General features: G+C 41.0%; 1 long non-coding RNA gene across 1 annotated transcript; it reads left to right on the forward strand.

Moving 5' to 3' along the window:
- The first annotated feature begins 274 nt into the window (after positions 1-274).
- LOC134361363 (uncharacterized) lies at positions 275-19820 on the forward strand. The gene is made up of 3 exons (XR_010021401.1): positions 275-381; positions 2137-2192; positions 19272-19820. It is a non-coding gene; the product is annotated as an uncharacterized LOC134361363 (long non-coding RNA).
- The last annotated feature ends 1255 nt before the right edge of the window (positions 19821-21075 follow it).

Genomic DNA, 21075 nt, shown 5'->3' on the forward strand with positions numbered 1-21075 from the left:
TATCCGTTAGCTCATACAGTGGATCTTTTTATGAGAACCCTCTGTGTTCCATGGAATAAATCTGTGTCTGGTCTTACTACCAAGAATAGCTGGTCTTCTCCTGAGTAATTGGTCTGCTTTTATCTCATGAGTATTATGAATTGTATAACTGGTCAGATATCCCTTTATCCCCAGGCTGCTGGAAAGCTACTAGCCAAATCTGTGACCTTTTTTAGCAAACACATTTTTATGTCTGTCTGCACCATTGTTTTTCTTTCTCCTACAAAATACTTGAGATTACCTGGTGTTTTATATAGTTCCACCTGCTGCCTTTGCTAAGTCTTTGCTGGAACAGTAGAGCATAGTGGTTTACAGCCAGGCCTCCTGCCTGTGTGCCCTTGGGTAAGTTACTTATCTTCTCTGTACCTCAATTTCCTCCTCTGTAAATATATTTACCTCAGAGAGTTTTGATGAGGGTTAAATGACAAAATATATATGTAAAGGCCTCAAACTTCAGGCTAGCTAGTAGTAAAGTGCTTAAAATAAATTTTAAAATACTTAAAACGAAATCATTTTAATCATTCTCTTATTGGAGTTAAACCTTATATGGGATTTACTCCAAGTGGAATTACTGGGTCAAAGAATATGAATGTTTTGAAGGCTGTTTACTAATTTCCATATCAGTTGGAGCAGAAATGAGCTTCAGTTTTACCATGCCTTTATCAGTGCTGAATGCTATTAATTTTTAACTCCTTGCTAATTTGGCAAGTAAAAAAGGAGTATTGCCTTATTGTCACATCAATGTAGATTTTTGTTGATAGCTAAAAAGATTGAAACTTTTGACCAAAACTATATATTTATTAATTTATTATTTATATGTCTTCTCTCCCTTTCCATCTTTTACAGTTTTCCTATTGAGGTCTTTGTGTTTTGCTTTAACCTATTTAAATAAAATAATGGACTCATTTTCTGTCTCCAGTCATCTGCTGAGAGGAAATCGGAGTACCAGGGCTTGAGAGGAGTAATAGTCACAGGGTGGAATGGAAAAGAGGTGACCAAGAACACATAAATGGACGGCAGAGTGAGCCGTATCTTATTAACTGAGAATGGATGCATAGTACTAAAAGCAAGACACACTAAACACAGTTAATAAAACATCACCATAATATCATTCTCTCCAATTATCCTTTCAAAACATGACCAATTCCAGAAAAAAAGTTAATCATTAAAGTTTTGTTCTTTAAATGGAAATAAAACTCCTTGAATTACAAAGTAATTTTAAGATCATGATCAAACACTTCTCTGTTGCAAAGACTGTTTGCAGAAGAGTAACTATTTTTGTAGCCGTGGAAACCTAGGTCATGCCATGGCTGCATAACCAGCTTGCCCAGGTAATTTTTAGTAAACCAAGTCAAACCAAAATGTATATTTACTAAAATCATTTCATTGCTGGTGGAGGGAAGGTAAGTGGTTTGGGACTGTGTAGCACACTCAGCTCAGCTTCTTGGCTTCTCTTCTTTGATATTTTAGCTGTTTCTTTTCTTTTTTAAAAATTTCTTAATAAGTGCAAAGCACATGCCATAATCGTTCTTTAATTTCTCCTCTAATCTCTCCTAATAAAGTCCCTGGGTATTCCAGCCTACTTTCATGAAGATACTGAGACACCAAAAGATGCTATGGCCAGCTCATGGTCACAAGCTAGACAGAGCTACACAAACCTCATACACAACTCATTTAATGTGCAACTAGTGTCTTGGGGGATTAAAGAGAACCCTGATACAATTGGTGTTCAATTTGATAAACAGATTTGAAGGTTGTTCCCTTGCCCTTTTCTTCAACTTGTTTTTTTTTTTTTTTTTTTGTCGTTTTTTTGTGACCGGCACTCAGCCAGTGAGTGCACCGGTCATTCCTATATAGGATCCGAACCCACGGCGGGAGCGTCGCCGCGCTCCCAGCGCAGCACTCTACCGAGTGCGCCACGGGCTCAGCCCTTCAACTTGTTTTTTTAAATAACATGACTTGAATGTTACTCTGTGCCAGACCCTGTTCTAAGTTTTTACATATATTAATTAATTTAACCCTTACAACAACCCCAAGATACAGAGGGTAATAACAGTAATAAAAGTTATTATTATTATTATTATTCCCATTTAACAGATGAGAAATAGAGGCACAGAGAAGTGATGTACCTTGCGCAGGAGGCCTCACAGCTGGTAAGTGATGTTTGTCAATGGTTAATATAGCCTTCTTCCCTAGGCCGTGTACTCCTATCTCACTCTACTTCCTACCATTCCTCCTCCATTGTTGCTTTGCCTCCCACGGATTTGTCACCCCTTTTCCCCTGGGTGATGTAGCCGCCAAAGATTACTCAAGGCCCATCTCTTCTGAGCAGTGAGAAGCCTCAAAAGGGGTTAATCTCCTGGAAACCTCAAGAGGGAGGCATTCCTTCCGTTTGGAAAACTAACCAGGAATTGGGGTTCTCTTCCCACATTTATTCTCCAGACCAGGAAGTTACAGGAAGAGAACATAGGTGGAGTTTTTGCTAAGTATAGTTTAACAAGTTTAACAATAGAAGCTGGTACCATTCAGTAAAACAAACAGGATGACATTCCATAATGCAATTTGCAAGAAGTTAAGCCGATCCACCAACAAAGGCTTGATCTTAGCAAACACTGTTTTTCCCTACAGCAATTTCCCAGTATCTTTACATATCAATAAAGTAACTTGTCCGTCCTTGAGCCAGCAACCTTGCTGTGTTACAATTCTTTATCTTACAACAGAGACTTTTAGCCTGGGGAAAATTTCCTGTCTTTTTTAAGGTTAACATTTTATATGTACTTTTAAGAAACTAGGCCAAACCTGAAACTGCAGAGCTTGGGAAAACCAGGCCCTGTGAAATACATTTACTTTATGTATACTCCACACTCCATCCCCAGTGAGTGTGTAGAATTACAAGTCATGTTCTCCACCAAAATGCTGTAGGGGACAGAACAGTGGACTAGTAGTCACAAGACCTGGATTCATGTCCCAAGGAGCCTCACTAACCTGTCTTAACCCCATTGGGTTTCAGTTTTATCATCTGTCAGATGGGAATAATAATGGTACTTATATAACATCACAGAGCAGTCATAAAAATCAGGTGAGATGATGTAGAAGTTTTGAGTGTCTGAGCAACTCCAATTGCTTTTTATATCTGTGCTAGGGGGAGTTGTCAGGGAGGTTTCACAGAAGAGGTGATATTGGAGCTAAGTTTTGAAGGGGATTGTATGTTCTCATACAATCACAACTAATATTAACTGAACGATTACTATGTTCCAGGCTCTGTGCTAAGAGCTTTGTATACTTCTACTTAAAACATTATCTTACTTAATGTTTACCACAACTCCGTGAAGACATTCAGGGAGGCCCTACCTACTCTTCTCATGTAAAGGCCTGTTAGCATGATTCAAGAATGGGTTGGTCATGTTGGTTCTACTAATCACAGCCCAAAAAGGGAAGGGCTGGTGATAGGACATATCCCCAAAATGAGGATATCTCCAAGAGACCAAGCCACGCACTGGTGAGCTCAAGGAAGACATAAGAAGATGAATTCCCTTTGGTCAGTGGCGACATCTTGAGAGGATATAGCCTGGAACATAACTTTACAGATATAACATAGGGCTTTTCCCATGGCACGAGGAGACATGGGAGGCTTTTCTTAACTGGTTTTGACATTTATTCTGGTTTAAGCATTGTCTGCCCTTAGTCAGACCAAGACCACAGCAGAGACCTCAATAAAAAGACTAGAAACCTGGATTTTCTCCAAGACAGACCCCCAAATTATATAACAACAAATTAGGGAATGTCATTTAAGGCATAAGCAATGCAGAATGAGCCAAGCGAAAGAAACATCATTGGTGATTTTTTTTTTCATGTTTCCAAATATCATTCCTGAGGCAGTTTGTACAACCAAAAATTGGAATGGACTATTGAAGCAATTGCTAAGCCCGACAGAAAATGGCAAGGACATGAGGGCAGGCTTTCCAGACTATGGCAGGATATAATGAAGCTGAACATGGAAGGCTCCAAAGGAGGACAACTGGTTGAGGGATGTGGATAGGGTAGGGGTGAAGGACAGAATTTATATTACAACATACCCAACTAATTTTTAAAAACTACCCTTTCACTTGAGGATCAGAAATTCTATTATTCATTCCCAAGACAAAAATAAAGAAATTCTGGCCCCTTTTGATTGTTTACATGAATGCAACAGGTATGATTCTGATGAGACAGAGTGAGGTTGGCCCCATCTCACAGGTAGCTAAGGCAAGACTGATGCTATCAGTATCCGTCTTACTTCGTGGAAAGTATTCTCCATGATATACAGTCATCCCTCAGTATCCATGGGGCATTGGCTGCAGGAACTCCTGCAGATATCAAAATCCATGGATGCTCAAGTCCCTGATATGAAATGGTGTAGTATTTGCATATACCCTACACACATACTCCCATACACTTTAAATCATTTCTAGACTACTTATAATATCTAATGCAATGTAAATGCTATGTAAATGGTCGTTATGCTGTATTTTAAAATTTGTATTCTTTTTTATTGTTTTTATTCCAAATACATGTGTGTGGGGGGGAGTTTTGTTTGTTTTAGTTTTTTGCTGCTGGCCTGCATGGGAATTTTTTCTGAATATTTTTGGTTGATTCCATGGATGCGGAGCCTTCAAATATGGAGAGCCAACTGTACATGTTGCACCCTTCAAATGTGGCCCAAAATAGATAGAAGTGGAGGAGCACTGAAAGCCACTTCCTTCTATGTGGACTAACACGGACTCCTCTGGAGAACCAGGGAGGTGGGCAGAAGAAACTTGAGTCACCAAGAGGGTCTCTATATCAAGCTACACTTACTCTTTTACCCTAAAGAGAATGCTGTCTTAGCAGTCTTTCCAAATACGTACCCAGCCTGTGACAAAGGCTGTTGAGTGAGGGCTCCATTATTAATCCACCAAACTATGTCTACAGCTGTTGAGTTCACAGTATTGGGTGCACACCATACTTGATTCTTCCGGATAGATGCTGAAAAATGAACTTTGAGATGCAAACAATCCCTAATGGAACACCTCTGAGACCAAAGGGAATTACTTCCTTGTGTCTTCATTGACCTCACCAGTGCATGGATTGGATTCTTGTTGGTTCATTCATTTTGGGGAACACAGGTTGCCACCTTCAAAGCCTATGCAAAATGCTATGATTTTTTGAAAGAGATGGAACATAGAATAATTTGGGTTAGGGGTCCTCATGAAATGATGGTTACAGTAATGTTGATATCTAACCAAGCCTACAGTGAAAAATCGAACTATGGCTACCACTGGGCCTGAGGAAAAATTACAAAATGTGGACATGAGAGGGGGATAGGGATGGGGGAATTGGGTAAATTCTGAATCATTCAACTAACAACATATAGTAAGAAACATGTTCAATATCGAAAGAGAAGGCAAAGAGAACAATAAAATGGATAATCAAACAGTAAATGGAAAATATTTAGTTGTCATAAATTTTATGCCTTCTCTTCATTGGAATTAAAATATGTGTGGAAACAGGAAATTTGTTATCATGTTTCTCTTGTATATATGGGTGTGTAAAATGGTTATAAGCTTTAATAACTGAGACTGCAAAGATATTCATTTGCCATTGCAGAGGCTATGTGCTCTGTAGTACGAGTGGGTCTTTGAAAAGTTCATGGAAAGATTTATATTATCTTTTAATTCTATTTTCCACGAACTTTTTGAAGTACCCTTGTATGTGTAATGCAAGTGGGTCACATGCTCTTCTTAGCAATTCCTCCATTCCCTCAGGAGGCTGGCCAGCATGCTAATCAGAAAGCCCACCCTAGGGCTACAAATGCTTTATCTTTATTTTTTTATTTTTAGGAGGCTGGCAGGTAAAGGGATCGAACCCTGGATGGACCTTGGTGTTATCAGCCCCAGCTCTAACCACCTGAGCTAACCAGCCAGCCCCAAGTGCTTTATCTTTAGTGAGCATCAGAGACTTTGTTAATTAGCATCACTATGTTAGAAATGAGTTCTCAGTGGTAAAATTGGTGGTGGTCCAGATATATGAATTGGCTAAAGTATTTTAGCTACCCTTGCAGGAACGGAATATAAGAATCAAGGATGCGCTGGGGCCTGCTCCCTAAGGGATGGCACCCAGATCATGGTCCCTTAGCCTCCTGTGTCCAACCATTGATTCAGAAGATTCAGTTGATGTGCTCTAGCACCTAAGCGACACAAACTGGGCCTTCATCTAAACAAATAGAACAGGTTGTGTAAATATTGTGTCTGTATGCTGATGAGTGCATGCTCAGTAAATATCTTTATAGGTGGCCTAATTTTGTCAGACACTTGCTTTCATAATGACCTGGCAGTGAGGGGTACAGAGTAGCTAACTCTGACTCACCTCTAACTGACAGTTACTGATATCTGTCAAAAAAATAACCTAATATTTATTTAAGTCCAAAGTATGTCAGTTTACAACTGTGTTCAATATTCATTTCATTCCTCTTTCTTTATGTAAAAGTTGTGGTATTTGAGTGGGATTGACTATTCCAGGAGGTGGCTCTTGATTCACTTTAAGGGGGACCCATAAACAGTGCCTGTCTTTCCAGCTGGATCCTGGGCCAGTTGAGAAATAATACAAAGGAATAAGGCAAATGGAGACAAATGTTACTTTTATTACTGATACAGCATAGTTTGGAAGAGGAAGCTTTGTAGAAAGACCAAATGATAGTGTTAGCTCCCCAGACCTCAGAACAGCTCACCTGAGGGCAAGCTTAGGACTGTAGAGCAGATACGTACACCCATGACTGCCTACATTGGGATGGAAGAGAGGGAAGGAGAAACAGGCCAAAGTCTTCATGCTTGGGACCTTTGGCAATTTAGCTTTAATCAAGGAATAAGGCCCAATGGCTATCACTCAACAGCCAGGCAACATACCCAATCTACAGAGAGAACAGTAAGGAATGAAGTAAGTGGCCTTATCTTGAAATACCTAGTATTAAGAAAAAAATGCATCAATGAATACATTACATACTGTTCCAACGTAAGATCATCATCCCTTCTGGTCCTTAGACCACAGTCAGGCAAAAGGCAGGAATCAGCTGCTCTCCAGCAGCCTGCCCACCTGGGTTCAGTTAGTCCCCCACCAGCCACATCTGAGGGGCAGGAACTAAAGGATGTCCATGATGTGCTTGTGAGTATGAGACTCCCCCATAGTCCCATGCCATGGCACCCAAGGTACAGTGTCCAGCAACCCATGACCAGCCCCATCAGAAACCCTGCCACTTCCAGGCTACTGTTTGGGAACCTATCAATGAAAGTTCTGCACCAGCTCATGAAGGAATTCTCACTCTGCTCCTTCCAAACTTGAAGAGCTTCTGCCCTTAACTCTCCCCTTATCTGAACAAAAACACAGGAACATGAAACTAAAGTCATCCCCACTTTAGAGATGATGAAAAAGCAAAGCTTGTCTTAATTGCTAAACCCTGGATTTGAAACCAGGTCTGACACTATTTAGCAAAAACTCTAAACTTTTCCAAAATTCAATATTCACCTCTAGAGATCAAGTAGGAAAAGAAGCATTAAAAAAACCGTACAGCTCATGCTTTAAATAAATATAAATGGTAATTGTATTTTAAGTGAATATTCTTCTCAAAAAAAGGAACCAGATTGATAATTTTATGCACTGTTGGTTCATTAGATTATGACATAAATATGGCTTAGCTGTTGTCTATTTTAGCAAAATCAACTCACACTTCTTGGAATGAAGTGAATCATCACTGTGGCTTCTATCCAGACCAGAAACAAAGTTGGGATATAACCATAATCATGGAAAGCATTTTAAGTACTAGAACTTTGCTGGATACCTCTATTTTACGTAGAAGAAAATAGTAACATTAAAACCACAGCCAGTTGTTTAGTGTTTGCAGTTCATCTTTAATAGCATACAGTATTTGATAAAAAATGTATAGGGATTGGGTGGATCTTCTTGTTGTATGGAGGATTACAACAAGAAAAGAAATACTATGAGATAATGAGATGCATTATAAGCATAAATCTTGACATATAATGTTTATTAAAACTAGAGCTGCATGGAAATGAAAGCAAAGTTGAAAAACTTCAATAAAATGATGAAGTCACATATAAGCAGAGATCCTTTATATCAGCCCACAGTATTACTCTACAAGGTGGGCCTCCTCAGACCCCAGGCTGAAGGTACACCAATGAGGTCCTGAGAAGAATTCCACTTATGCCAGGGAAGGTTGCTCGAAATCCCCCCATCGGGAGAGAAACCAGAGAAAAAACCTGCTCCACTTAAGATGTTCTTTGTCCCCAAACCTTCTCTATCCCTACGAATGTAGGCAAACCAGCACAAATACAGAGCATTGCTTCTTAGAAAATTGTAAAGAAAGCTAGCATGTACTGAGAAGATAGTGTTTATTAGGCATTGTCTGTATTCAACTCTTTTCAACTCCACACCACACATCTATGAAGTATTGTCCCTATTTTACAGATGACAAAATGGATGCACATTAAGTTATTATAGGGTTCAAGGGAAAGTTTCCCTTTGTCCCCTGAAAGTTTGCTGAAAATCAACTGACAAAAGGCAGATAATAGGAGAAAAGACATTCGGAATTTATTACATATGCACCTGTGCATGGGAGGCAATACAAGTATGAAAACTCAAAGAAAGGACCAGACGGCTGAAGTTTTTATACTGTCCTGAAGTTACAGAAAGAATAGCGGCTTTGATCCTGGCAAGACAGGTTACGGGAGGGAGAGAAAAGGAAAGGCTTGGAGCAAAGGCAGTCTTGTTATGCAGAGCAAACCTCACAGGTAGCAGCTCTTAGAAAGAACAGATAGGAGCCTGTGATAAAAGTTTCTTTATCAAACCTTTATTTATTTATTTTGGCAGCTGGCCCCTGACCTTGGCACTATCCACTCTGAGCTCTAACCAACTGAACAACCAATCAGCTCTCTCTATCAGACCTTTAGTCTCCTTTCCCTGTGAGATAATTTTTCTTAGATGTGGGGACGGGGTGGGAGCGCTCAGAGAAAGCTTGTTTGCATTCACCATTTACTTCACATTGTTTCCTCTACAAATGCAAATACCCCCCACAGCCACCTTGAAATATACCAAAGAAGTGAATTTTGGAGTGAACTATTTTTGGTTTCCTTTAATATACAACCAGTAGAGACAGAGTTCAATCCAAGTTGGTCTTCTATAGACTTCTCTGCTCTTTCTGGGCCTATTCTGCTTCAGAGTTAGGTATAAACCAAGTTTCTCACTTTAACCAGACATCACTCTGAGCTCAGATGACAAGATGTACATAGAAAAGGAGGGATATAGGAAAAGAGAAGTAAGGAAGAGAGAAGTATCAAAATTTAAACTCAGAAACCTTTGCTGTAAAAGGCCAGATAGTAAATAATTGTAGGTTTCACAGGCTATACGATCTGTGTCACAACTACTCAATTTGGCTGTTATAGTGTAAGCAACCATAGATGATACTTAAGTAAATGCAGCAGCTGTGTTCCAATAAAACTTTATGGGCACTGAAATTTGAATGTCTTATAATTTTCACTTGCCACAAAATATTAGTGTTCTTTTGATCTTTACTAAGCCATTTAAAAATGCAAAAACCACTCTTGGTTCATGAGCTATACAGAAGCAGGTATCAGCCAGATTTGGTCAATGATCCACAGTTTGTCAACCCTCTCTGTTTTAGTCTATTTTGTGTTGCTATAACAGAATACCTGAGACTGGGTAATTTATAAAGAAGAGAGGTTTATTTGGCTTACAATTCTGGGACAGCTGCACCTAGCATGGGCCTCAGGCTGCTTCTACTCATGATGGAAAGTGACAGGGCAGCTGGCAGGTACAAGCAGATCATACGGCAAGAGGAAGCAAGAGAGAGAGAGGGAGGTGCCAGGATCTTTTAAACAACCAGCTCTTGGAGTTTCAAGATGGCGGCAGCTGCGGCGGCTGGCGCGGAGTAGCTGAGGTGGAAAAGGTGGCCACTGGGCCTCAGGCAGCCGGGAAACTTGTGGACCTTCCTCTGGCCATCTCTTAAGGGAGGACTGCTGCTGCTGGCCGGTCGTGGGGGCTCAACGCCACTTTGCCCCCGGCAGGAGAGGCTGCCTCATTTACAGGCAACAGCTTTGAAGTATGGAGCAGGAAAAGAACTGATTCTTAGCTGCAAAAGTGAGTCTTGAAACAGGGAACACGGCGCCAGGGCTGCTGTGGATGCAGCCAGGATCCCGGAGGCTGGGGCCGCACTGAAGGCGGCCAGCTGCCCTATCCAGGATTCGAGGTTTCAGGCCGGCATTAAAGAAGACTCCTGGGAGCGCCCGAGCGGCGCCGCGACTGAACAGCCCGAGGCGGCAGCGCCGAGAACACGGAAGGCAACAAACCAGAGACAGAGCGAGCGCCCGACATGGCACAGCACTGTGAGTGATCCCTGGCACAGCTCTGTTCAGGGGGTGGATGCCCACGCGGCTCCCCGCCTGCACCACCAGGCCACTCACTGCCCCTGTGCTGCCTCCATTTTCCCAGGTGCGGGCAGCTCCGCCCTGCTCGGCCATCACTGAGCCCATTTGCTTGGCCTGGCGCGGGGCTTTCTGGACCCTGCGGGCCAACCTCCTCTCCCACTCCCTCCACGGTTCTCTGGCAGGGCTGGGGGTGTGGGGCGTCCCGACCAGTTTTGGGAGGGCTAGGAAGTACGGGCGGGCCGACTGTCACTCCACCACACCCTGGACTCCGGCCCCGGTAAACTTCCTGTTACTGGGAGGCAGATACCATCTCTGCGACCACCAGTTTGGAAAAAAGCCTAACGAATTTCTGGTTGGGAATAGTGTGGTAGGAGAGTTCCCAGGTCCGCTTGAACCTGCCGGAGAGCAGGCCGCAGGCGGGCACTAGACTCGGTTTATACCGGGGGGATACAAAGGTGAACAAGACCCGAGAAAGATCTACACAGTGCTACAAAGGCACCCAGAGAGACCGGTCGTCTGTGCCTAGCAGAAACCTGGTAGACTTCCTGGGCGAGGCGGTGCTGAGCAGGGTCTTGAAGGCCCAGCTGATAGACGAGGGGTGCAGAAGACACGCCCCAACCCAGCACAGTGTGCACAGAGTGGGGAGACGTGCGGCCAGGGAGGCGGAGACTCGACAGAAACCATACACCCGGTGGGGTCGCCACTGCACGATCTAACAGCCTGGGCCAGAGCACACGGAACGGGGAGAAGTCCTGTACAGAAAGTGAAAGCTCAACAGAGATCACACACCCTGTGGTACGTGATCCACCAGCCCAGCAGAGTACAAGCTGACCAGAAAGGTGGATCCCCGGAGAAGCCCAAGACCCGAGGCAACCACACACACAAGACACTAGAGGCCAACTGAGCAGTCACGGCGGGAGCCATACCAAATTGGCAACCACAGCAACATCCTAGTTAGTCATTAGTCTTAAACCGGTGGACTGTGAAACCCCCTGCCACAATGAATAAACACCAAAAAAAAGACACCAGAAATACAAAAAATCAAGAAAGTACACCACCAAAAGTTAATAGATCTCATACTCTAGATCCTATAGAACAAGAAGCCCTTGAAATAACTGACAAGGAATTTCGAGTGATAATTCTAAGGAAACTGAATGAGATACAAGAAAACTCAGCTAGACATCATGATGAAATGAGGAAAAGTATACAGGATCTGAAAGAGGAAATATACAAGGAAATCAATGTCCTGAAAAAAAATGTAGCAGAACTTGCTGAACTGAAGAAGTTATTCAGTGAAATAAAAAACACAACGGAGAGTTTAACCAGCAGGCTTGTCGAAGTTGAAGAGAGAACCTCTGAACTTGAAGATGGGCTGTTTGAAATAACACAAGCAGACAAAAAGAAAGAAAAAAGAATCAAGGACATGGAAGAAAATCTGAGAGAGATATCAGACAACCTTAAGCGCTCAAATATCCGAGTCATGGGTATTCCAGAAGGGGAGGAAAATGGAGATTCCATTGAAAACATATTCAACAAAATAGTGGCAGAAAACTTCCCAGGTATAGGAAAAATCACAGATCTTCAGATTCAGGAAGCTCAACGATCTCCAAATGTATTCAACCCAAAAAGGCCTTCTCCAAGACATGTCATAGTCAAATTGGCAAAACTCAGAGACAAAGAGAGAATCTTAAAAGCTGCAAGAGAGAAGCGTCAAATCACCTATAAGGGAGCCCCAATCAGGTTAACATCAGACTTTTCATCACAAACCCTAAAAGCTAGAAAGGAATGGGATGATATTTTCAAAATACTAAAAGACAAAGATTGCCAGCCAAGAATACTCTACCCTGCAAGGCTATCCTTCCGAAATGAGGGGCAAATAGTATATTTCTCAGACAAACAAAAACTGCGGGAGTTCACTACCACACGACCACCCTTACAAGAAATCCTCAAGGGAGTACTGGGTTTGGTTCCTGAAAAATAACTACCACTGCCATAAAAACCTAAGAAAAATCTAAACCCGCTAGTACAATAAAAATGGCATTCATGAAGAGAAAACAAGCTAACAAAAACACTATCTACAACCTAAGGAACCAACAAACAAAGAAACCAAACAGTAAATCAGAAAGCAAGGAACAAAAGACACCTAAGACAACCAAACAACCAATAAAATGCTAAGAATAAATCAACACCTTTCAATAACAACTCTTAATGTTAAAGGCTTAAATTCCCCAATTAAAAGACACAGACTGGCTGACTGGATCAAAAAGCAGGACCCAACTATATGCTGCCTACAAGAGACCCACCTCACCCATAAAGATTCACATAGACTAAGAGTGAAAGGATGGAAAAAGATTTACCATGCAAACAGAAAAGAAAAACGAGCTGGAGTGGCTATTCTTATATCTGACAAAATAGACTTTAAACTAAAAACCATAAAAAGAGACAATGAGGGACACTACTTAATGATAAAAGGACTGATCCATCAAGAAGACATAACAATCATAAATATGTACGCACCCAATGTTGGAGCAGCCAGATTTATAAAACAAACTCTATTAGACCTAAAGAAGGAAATAGACACTAATACCATAATAGCAGGGGACCTGAACACCCCACTGTCAATATTAGACAGATCATCTAGGCAAAGAATCAGTAGAGAAACACAAGATCTAAACAAGACTCTAGACCAATTGGAATTGGCAGATATCTACAGAACATTCCACCCAACAACCTCAGAATATTCATTCTTCTCATCAGCACATGGATCATTCTCCAAGATAGATCACATATTAGGTCACAAATCAAGTCTCAATAAATTCAAAAAAATTGGAATTATCCCATGTATCTTCTCAGACCACAATGGATTAAAACTAGAAATTAATAACAAACAAAACTCTGGAAACTATACAAACACATGGAAATTAAACACCATTCTACTTAATGACATATGGGTCCAAGAAGAAATCAAGCAGGAAATCAAAAAGTTTATTGAAACTAATGAAAACAATGATACATCATACCAAAACCTGTGGGATACTGCAAAAGCAGTATTGAGGGGAAAATTTATTGCATTAAATGCTCACTTCAGAAGAATGGAAAGATGGCAAGTGAACAACCTAACACTTCACCTTAAAGAACTAGAAAAACAATGGGCCGAGCCCGTGGCGCACTTGGTAGAGTGCTGCGCTGGCAGCGCAGCAACGCTCCCGGCCGCGGGTTCGGATCCCATATAGGAATGGCCAGTGTGCTCACTGGCTGAGTGCTGGTCACGAAAAAGACAAAAAAAAAAAAAAAAAAAAAAAAAAAGAACTAGAAAAACAAGAACAATCCAATCCTAAAGTTAGCATACGGAAAGAAATCATTAAGATCAGAGCAGAACTGAATGAAATTGAAAACCAAAAAACAATTCAAAAGATCAACGAATCAAAAAGTTGGTTTTTTGAAAAGATAAATAAAATTGACAAACCATTAGCATGGCTAACAAAAAAAAGAAGAGAGAAGACTCAAATAACAAAAATTAGAAATGAAAAAGGCGATATTACAACTGATTCATCTGAAATACAAGGAATCATTCGAGACTACTATAAACAACTATACGCCAACAAATTTGAAAATCTGGAGGAAATGGATAAATTTCTGGACACACACAAGCTCCCAAAACTGAACCGTGAAGACGTAGAAAATTTGAACAGACCAATAACAATAAAGGAGATTGAAGCTGTTATCAGAAGGCTCCCAACAAAGAAAAGCCCAGGACCAGATGGATTCACAGCAGAATTTTACCAAACATTCAAAGAGGAATTGACACCGATTCTTTACAAACTATTCCAAAAGATTGAAATGGACGCAAATCTCCCAAACTCATTCTATGAAGCAAACATCATCCTGATACCAAAACCAGGTAAAGATATAACCAAAAAAGAAAACTACAGGCCGATATCCTTGATGAATATAGATGCAAAAATCCTCACTAAAATACTAGCAAACAGAATACAGCAACACATACGAAAAATTATTCATCACGATCAAGTGGGATTCATCCCAGGGATGCAAGGTTGGTTCAACAAACGCAAATCAATAAATGTGATACACCATATTAATAAACTCAAACACAAGGACCATATGATCATCTCTATAGATGCTGAAAAAGCATTTGATAAAGTTCAGCACTCATTCATGACAAAGACCCTCTATAAGTTAGGTATAGAGGGAAAGTATCTCAACATAATTAAAGCCATATATGCCAAACCCACTGCCAATATCATCCTGAATGGGGAAAAGCTGAAAGCTTTTCCTTTAAGAACAGGCACTAGACAAGGATGCCCACTCTCACCACTCCTATTCAACATAGTGTTGGAAGTACTAGCCAGAGCAATCAGAGAAGAGAAGGAAATAAAGGGCATCCAGATTGGAAAAGATGAAGTCAAACTGTCCCTGTTTGCAGATGACATGATCCTATATATCGAACAGCCTAAAACCTCTACAAAAAAACTGTTGGAATTGATAAATGATTTCAGCACAGTAGCAGGATACAAAATCAACACACAAAAATCAGTAGCATTTCTTTTCTCCAATAGTGAACATGCAGAAGGAGAAATCAAGAAAGCCTGCCCATTTACAATAGCCACCCAAAAAATAAAATACTTAGGAATTGAGTTAACCAAGGAGGTGAAAAATCTCTATAATGAGAACTACAAACCACTGCTGAGAGAAATTAGAGAGGATACAAGAAGATGGAAAGATATTCCATGCTCTTGGATTGGAAGAATCAACATAGTGAAAATGTCCATACTACCCAAAGTGATATACAAATTCAATGCAATCCCCATCAAAATTCCAAAGACATTTTTCTCAGAAATGGAAAAAACTATTCATACATTTATATGGAACAATAAAAGACCACGAATAGCCAAAGCAATGCTCAGCAAAAAAAATAAAGCTGGAGGCATAACACTACCTGACTTTAAGCTATACTACAAAGCTATAATAACCAAAACAGTATGGTACTGGCATAAAAACAGACACACTGACCAATGGAATAGAATAGAGAACCCAGAAATCAACCCTCACACTTACTGCCATCTGATCTTTGACAAAGGCACCAAGCCTATTCACTGGGGAAGGGACTGCCTCTTCAGCAAGTGGTGCTGGGATAACTGGATATCGATATGCAGGAGAATGAAACTAGATCCATACCTCTCACCGTATACTAAAATCAACTCAAAATGGATTAAGGATTTAAATATACACCCTGAGACAATAAAACTTCTTAAAGAAAACATAGGGGAAACACTTCAGGAAATAGGACTGGGCACAGACTTCATGAATACAACCCCAAAAGCACGGGCAACCAAAGGAAAAATAAACAAATGGGATTATATCAAACTAAAAAGCTTCTGCACAGCAAAAGAAACAATTAAAAGAGTTAAAAGACAACCAACAGAGTGGGAGAAAATATTTGCAAAATATACATCTGACAAAGGATTAATATCCAGAATATATAAGGAACTCAAACAACTTTACAAGAAGAAAACAAGCAACCCAATTAAAAAATGGGCAAAAGAGCTAACTAGGCATTTCTCTAAGGAAGATATCCAAATGGCCAACAGACATATGAAAAAATGCTCAACATCACTCAGCATCCGGGAAATGCAAATCAAAACCACATTGAGATACCATCTAACCCCAGTTAGGATGTCTAAAATCCAAAAGACTATGAACGATAAATGCTGGCGAGGCTGCGGAGAAAAAGGAACTCTCATACATTGTTGGTGGGACTGCAAAATGGTGCAGCCTCTATGGAAAATGGTATGGAGGTTCCTTAAACAATTGCAAATAGATCTACCATACGACCCAGCCATCCCACTGTTGGGAATATACCCAGAGGAATGGAAATCATCAAGTCGAAGGTATACCTGTTCCCCAATGTTCATCGCAGCACTCTTTACAATAGCCAAGAGTTGGAACCAGCCCAAATGCCCATCATCAGATGAGTGGATATGGAAAATGTGGTACATCTACACAATGGAATACTACTCAGCTATAAAAACGAATGAAATACTGCCATTTGCAACAACATGGATGGACCTCGAGAGAATTATATTAAGTGAAACAAGTCAGGCACAGAAAGAGAAATACCACATGTTCTCACTTATTGGTGGGAGCTAAAAATTAATATATAAATTCACACACACACATACACACATACACACACAAACGGCGGGGGGGGAAGAAGATATAACAACCACAATTATTTGAAGTTGATACAACAAGCAAACAGAAAGGACATTGTTGGGGGGGAGGGGGGGAGGGAGAAGGGAGGGAGGTTTTGGTGATGGGGAGCATTAATCAGCTACAATGTATATCGACAAAATAAAATTTAAAAAAAAAAACAAAACAAAAAAAAAACAACCAGCTCTTGCGGGAACTAATAGAGCGAGAACTCACTCAGGCCCCTCCTTCCCCAGGGAGAGCATTAATCCATTCATGAGGGATCCACCCCCATGAATCAAACAGCTCCCAACACTGCCACATTGGGGATCAGATTTCCATATGAGTTTTAGCAGGGACAACACATCCAAAGACCATCACCCACTCTGGGCTAAACCAGTCTTCAACTAGCAATTATTCAATAAAACATTCTTGTTATCCAGTCTTCTACAAGTTTCTTTCTTCTCAATGATCTGCTTTCTTTTTTTCCTTACTTTTGCATCACCTTTTACCATTAACTACTACATATTACCTGTATTTAAATAAAACCTCCCATACTGACATGCAAACTTATGGAACTTTAAAAAATAGAGAAGTGACTGCAAGTAGGGAGGTCAATGGGTCAGGCAGTAGACCTGATTATGGAGATAAGCTTTAGTCCCAGGCTTACAACAATAGTATAAAATTCTTATGGAAGACACCAATCAAGCATTTTATCTATCAGATATTCTGAAAGTAGTAAGACGTATGGTACCAACAGAAATATTTAACAAAATAAGCCAAATTGATGAGCAAAGAGAAAAAAACAAACTCCCTTGCAATAGCTAAAAGCAATAGCTCTGAGATTTTAAGAGGGTTTACCTAAGTAGGCTTATAATGTTCCAATAACATAATATTAGTCCAAAGCAGACACTGAATCTGATATATATGCTGAAATGTACTAAAATTGTTATTACTGGTATTCTTTTTCTTCTTTAAAAAATTTTTTAATTTGCTGAATTCCCTTGAGTGTACATATTGAGACTAGTTTTTTTAATGAGCGTAAAATTCCTGTTTAATAAGATGATGTTAAGAAGAAAAGCATGATTTGGTTTAAAGTAACTTCACAGCCAACTTTATGAAAGCCATGCAAGTGCTGTAGAGAGAGATACATTTCATCTTTTGGGATATTCATTAATGAAAATTGGATTCAATAACGCCCAGCCTAGCTACCATGATGAATACATGAAGAAAATGAACCAGAATCTCCTGTGTTTGAGAATTTAAGACATGTTGTTGTACTGAAAAGTAGAGATAGACAGTTCATTTGTACACTTGTCACAGTTCTCTCTGAGAAGTGCTGTCAAAAGAAAAACAGTCTCTGAAAATGAATGAACAGGGCAGGTGCTGAATGCAAAGAGAACCTTCACTCTATGGTATTTGGTTTCTGGCAGCAGCAGGAAACGTTCAGTCTGCCACTTGGAGACTTCCTATCCATGGATTGACATTCTCTGCTGTCAGTAACCTGTGAGTGGGGGGTGAAAAGCCCCCGGAATCCTTCAAGAAAAGCAATATCCTTGTCTTTTGTCAATGCCCTTGACAGCCTATAGGACAACCTGTCAGCTTAGCTGGTGGTATTAATTAATGAACATGGCCCTTAAAAGGAAAAGAATCTAACAGTTAAGCACAGAATCATCAAGGAAGAAACTTACAGGGTTTTTTCAAGGTGTTAAAATGTGCCAGTTACTAAGGTGCTGAGGGCGGGAGCAGTTAGAAAGCATTCACCCACACTTTCAGTTCAACATGACCCCCAAAACCTGTTAGGATTCCTTTTGTTTAACATCTCTTATAAGATCACAGCAACATAGAAAGGATATCCCACAGGTTGGCTTTTCCATACACTCATGGAGAAGCAGAGAGAAGGCTTCATCTGGCCATATTTCTCCAGAAGTAATCTTAAAATAGGTTAAAAAATTTAGCAAAGTATTTAATTTCTCTGAAGTAGATTACCATATTATTAAAAAAAAAAAAAGACGTATGTGAGTATTTTAATATACTGAGCTACCTGAAAGAAATTTCAGGAGTAACTCCTTAACCTATAGCGAGGTGTCACCATTTCCTCCTTCTCAGCCTGTGGAAGGCATCATTTACTCATCATGGCCCTTATTCCCAAAATTCCACCACAAACCCATTCAAACAATACCAGTTTTTTGGAGATGATGCTGACTAGCAATTCTTTTTGCTCTCTCTGCCTCATAGTAGTACAGTAGACCCCCTTATCCACAGGGGATATGTTCTAAGACCCCCAGTGGACACCTGAAACCATGAGCAGTACCAAGCATTATATATGCTATGGTTTTTTTTGTTTGTTTGATAACCAAGATGGCTACTAAGTGACTAACTAACTAGTAGATAGTGAATACAGTATGGATAAGCTGGACAAAGGGATGATTCGAGTTCTGGACAGGACAGAGCAGGATGGTGAGAGATTGCATCATGCTGTTCAGGACAGTGTGTAATTGAACACTTATGAATTGTTTATTTCTGGAATTTTTCATTTATTATTTTCAGACTGCAAAAGACCATGGATAACTGAAACCACAGAAAGTGAAACCGTGGATAAAGGAGGACTACTACAAGCAAATAAGTAGCTCTCCTTTCTTCAGGGAAGCCTGTGGCAGATCCTCCTATTGGCTCATTCAATGCCAATTCCAACCCCTTCTAGCTAGCCATCTTGCACTCTGGATGCTGAAAACAAAGAACTCTGCTTTCTAGTCTCCCTTGCAGCCACAGTTACATATATGACCCAGGGTCTTCCATGCACAGCTGGGAGACATAGAAAGTGAAGAAAGTCCCATGAGGAGACAGCTACAAAACAGCCAATTGGCCTTTGTGGCACAGGCACTTGGTTCTTCCAGAGCTGCTATGGCAGAGGTTCTACTGACCAAGCCCTAGTACCACAGGCACCCAATGCTTCTGTGCACAAGTAGCAGTGGGGTTTCTATGTTAATCGATCCATGGCGTGGTTGGGTTTTTCTTCAAGCTGTACAGCATTCAAGCTTGATCCCTGACACTCTTGGAAATTCTGTAAGCTACTCTAAACTATGAAATAAATCCTGATCTTGGACTTCCTAGCCTCTAGAACTGTGAGAAAATAAATTTCTGTTCTTTATAAATTTCCCAGTCTCAGGTATTTGGTTATAGCAGTACAAAATAGACTGAGACAGAACTCGGTCTTGTTAGTGATTATCTGGCCCACGGTGCCTGTGGGACCTCAAGGCTTGCTGCCCAAGGCCACCTTGGGTTTCTGCTCCTGGGATTCTAGCACTCCTTGACTGCCCCCCAGATGTGGCTCAGATCACCACTCTGGAAGGTATAGGTCATAAATCTTGACTGTGTGCACACGGTGCTAATTCTGTAGGAGCAGAGTGTGAGAGCATTCAAAGAATGTCTTGGAGAGCCTTTGGGCCCATGCAGAGACTTGTCACAGGGGCAGAGCCACTGCACAGAACCCCCACTAGGGCAATGCCCAGTGCAATTGTGGAGTCAGGGCAACCGCAGAGAGCCCTAAATAGGGCAATGTGCAGTGGAGCTGTGGGGGCAGGGTTGCCCCCAAGACACCAGAACTGTAGAGCTTCCAGCATGCAACTGGGACAGCCACAGGCATGAGACTCCAATCCATGACAACCAAAGAGCTACAGCCAGCAAAGTCATGGGGGTGGGGCCAGCAGGAACCATGAGAGCCCAACCCCACCCCAGTGTGTCCAGACAATGGACATGGAACCAAAAAAGATTATTTTTAAGCCTGAAGACGTATGTTTTTGCCCTGTTGAGTCTTATTTATTTATTTTGGGGAGAGGGAGTAGACTGGCCAGTGTGGGGAACCAAACCTTTGACCTTGGTATTATAAGGCTGTGCTCTAACAAATTGAGCTAACCAGCCAGGCCCCCCCCCCTTTTTTTTTCTGGTGGCTGGCCAGTAAGGGGATCCAAACTCTTGACCTTGGTGTTATTAGCACCTTGCTCTCCCAAGTAAGCCACTGGCCAACCCCCCTGTTGAGTTTTAGACTTGCTTAGGACCTTTTATCCCTTTCTTCTTTCTTATTTCTCCCTTTGGAATATGAATGCCTTCCTATGCCTGTCCCACCATTGTATTTTGGAAGCACATAGCTTGATTTCACAGGCTTACAGCTGGAGGGAAATTTGCCTCAGGGTGAATCATTCCTTGAGTCTCACCCATATCTGATTTAGAGGAGACTCTGGATTTTGAACTTTTGAGCTGAGCAAGGCTATGACACTCAGCTGTTGAAGGAAAAATTAGTTCCTTCAGCAAATTGAGCTTACATTAGGTGCCAAGCACTGTTCTAAGTGCTGGA

The sequence above is a fragment of the Cynocephalus volans genome, chromosome 12 (genome assembly GCF_027409185.1).
Source record: "Cynocephalus volans isolate mCynVol1 chromosome 12, mCynVol1.pri, whole genome shotgun sequence".
In the NCBI taxonomy this organism is placed as follows: domain Eukaryota; kingdom Metazoa; phylum Chordata; class Mammalia; order Dermoptera; family Cynocephalidae; genus Cynocephalus; species Cynocephalus volans.